This window comes from Myotis lucifugus, unplaced genomic scaffold, assembly GCF_000147115.1.
Source record: "Myotis lucifugus unplaced genomic scaffold, Myoluc2.0 scaffold_112, whole genome shotgun sequence".
Lineage (NCBI taxonomy): Eukaryota > Metazoa > Chordata > Mammalia > Chiroptera > Vespertilionidae > Myotis > Myotis lucifugus.
In genome coordinates, this window is record NW_005871160.1 from 223767 (window position 1) to 226972 (window position 3206).

Here is a 3206-nt window from a genome sequence, read left to right on the forward strand (position 1 = left end):
CCCCAAAAATGTTGATAGTTTAATTGATGTTTCTTTCTTTTCAGATTTAACCCATTGTAATTAATAATTATTCAAAGTGTGTATATATTTTTGAGGACACCATACCATATGGTGATTTTATATGTATACTAGAAGCCCAGTGCATGAAATTACTGCACTGGCATGGTCCCTAGTGGCTGGCGGTGGTCAGCCAGGGGCTCTCTCCCTTCCCCCAGCCAGCCTCACCCCCTCATCGAACTCCCAGAAGAACTCCCAGTCAAGGGGACAATTTGCATACTATGCTTTTAATATATAGGATAACATCATTGACTACCTTCCTTGAATCAAACGAAAGCCATGGGAAAGGGATTATTAAAGATACAGTGAAGAGAAGAAGGCTGACAGGTCCCCAGCACTGTGGCAGGTGCTTCATATACATCATCTCATTAAATAAAAGGTGTCCCAAAATTCACGCAAGAAGTAATTTTGATAGAAAACACAAGTTTATAATTAAAAATTGTAAATTTTTTATTTATTCACAAAGTATATAGTATAGGGTTATGTATGGAATAGCATATCGGGTAAATGGCCTCCATGGCTTTGCTGGCATATATGCACTCTTTTGTTATTTGCCTGAGCAGCAGCCGGCATTTTTGGAAGAAGGATGGTCCATGGATGCTCCAGCCAAAATCCACACCAAACAGTGACACGTTGTGGATGCATTTGTTTCTTCACAATCACTCGTGGATTTTTCTGAACCCCAAATGCAACAATTTTGTCGATTAACTAAGCCATCAAGATGAAAATGAGCCTCATCGAAATTCAGCCACATTTATGCAAAAACGGTCATGGGAAATTTCAACAAAAGAGTGAGCATGTGCCAGCAAAGCTGTGGAGGCCATTTACCCAATATGCTATTCCATACATAACCCTATACTGAATACTTTAGGAATCAATAAAAAATTTACAATTTTTAATTATAAACCTGTGTTTTCTATCAAAATTACTTCTTGCGTGAATTTTGGGACACCCTTTATGATGATAACGAGGCGGTATTAACATCCCAACTTAGATGAGCAAACAGGCTCTGAGAGGATAAATGATTTGCCCTGGATCACAGGTAGGAAATGTCAGGGCCAGGGCTCATACTCAGAGCCAGCAAGACTCCAAAGTCCATTTTCATAGTAGTCCCCCAAAGAATAAGACAATAAGGAAACAGGATTCAGAAGAGGGAGACAGGTGGGAAAAGGCACAGAACAATTTCTTAAGATGTACATTCCGGCCCCTTGTTTTTTCCAAGGGGGAGGAAGCACCCAGTACCCCTAGCGTGGCCCTTTTATGGGAAGTACACTATATGTACGTATCCATGTCCACAAGAATAAATTAAGATAAAAATATTGAGATTCCATAAAACAAATGTACAATGGAAATAAACAAGAACCCAGGGTTTTGTGCCTGTGGTTCTGACTGCTCAGCCCCGGGTGCTCCTGCCCAGGTATTTGCATGGCTCTGCCCCTCACTCCTTCATGTCAGTACTGAGATGCCATCGGCTTCACACTGGTCTTCCCTGAGCATCCAACTGAAAATTGCAACCCACCACCTCAGCCACCACTGGGCACTTCCTGCTCCCTTCAACTAACATATTACACACTTCATCTGTTCATTGTATCCCCTACGAGAATGGAAACATTATAAGGGTGAGGCCTTTGTTTTGAAAACTGCGGTATTCCCAGCATCGAGAATGGTTCCTGGCACATGGAAGCAACTCAAATAGTTTAAAATTTATCTCAGGATCAAGCAAGTGCACCCCCTACACACACACACACACACACACACACACACACACACACACACACCTCCCCTAGAGAACAGAGTTCCCAGGTAAAGCTAGACATGAGAATTGCCTATGGCAGATGTTTCTAATTCTTTACTCAGAACCCACCCCCTTCTTTCCTATCAGTAGAGTCGTGTTTGAGGGCAGCAGCATTCCCAAAAATAAACAAGTAAATGCTGAAGCATTCACTTCCCAGCCTCTCTAGCTGAGGATGGCTGCATGGTGTTCTGGCTGATGAGCTGGAAAAGGAGGCTGCAGTGGTGCCCACTGGCACACACCGTTTTGCTTCTGCCCCTCTTCCTGCATGCGAATGTGATAGCAGAAGTAGCACAGTTATCTCAGGCCATCTGGCAACTCAGGACGGACAGTGGAGAGTGCAGGAGCCTGGTCTCTACGGCCCTCAGAGCCCTGGACTGCCTTCCCAGGACATCCAGTCACATGAGGAAAAATAAACTCATTTTTCTGAGCCACTGCTGAGTTGTGCTCTCTGTGACTTGGCAGCTACATGCAATCCTGTCAAAACCCCCGAGGCCAAAACTGTGCCTCCCACCTTCCTCTCCTCCAAATCCAGGCCTTACAGTCCACTTGTGGGAAAGGTGGGTGTGCTTGGCACCCAGCCAGCCAATGGAATGGAAGATGGTGGTTTCACAACCCATTCATCATGGCAGGAAAGTAACAGAGAATAAGAGAATGAAAGGCCCTCTGCTTTCCCTGTGCGAGCCTACAAAACATTGGTTTCTCTCAGATTTCTCTAATCAGGAAAAATAAATCCCAGAGGAAGTAGGAAGAGGAGATGAAACATTTCCCAAATGGAGAGGAGAGAAGTCCCATGGTTTATAGGCTGGGAATATAATGAATATATAGCCCTGGCTGGTTTGGCACAGTTGGTTGGAGCGTTGTTCCCTATGCCAAAAGGTTACCAGTTCAGTACCTGGTCCGGCACATGCAAGAGACAACTGATCACTGTTTTCCTCTCATATCTCTCTCTCTCCCTCTCTCTCTCTCTCTCTCTCTCTCTCTCTCTCTCTCTCTCTCTCTCTTATATAATAAAAGCCTAATATGCAAATCGACTGAACAGCAGAACAACCAGTCACTATATGTGCACTGACCACCAGGGGTGGGGGTAAGGCTGAATCATATAAGGCATTTATTGAGAAGGCTAGCCACCAAGAATACAGGGCGCTTACAAGCATTCAAGTCCTGTCTTACAGCAGGTGCAGGGGACAGGATTTATAAAGGGGAGTGAGGCTGGGGAACAGATGTCAGCTATTGTCATCAGGCGGTGAGATGATTTTGATGAGATAATGTTGATGAGATGATGTTTTAACTCCTGGTGGGTCAGTCTGACCAAGCTTATCCGTTCTGCTTGCTGGATTCACAGCTGAATCACCTC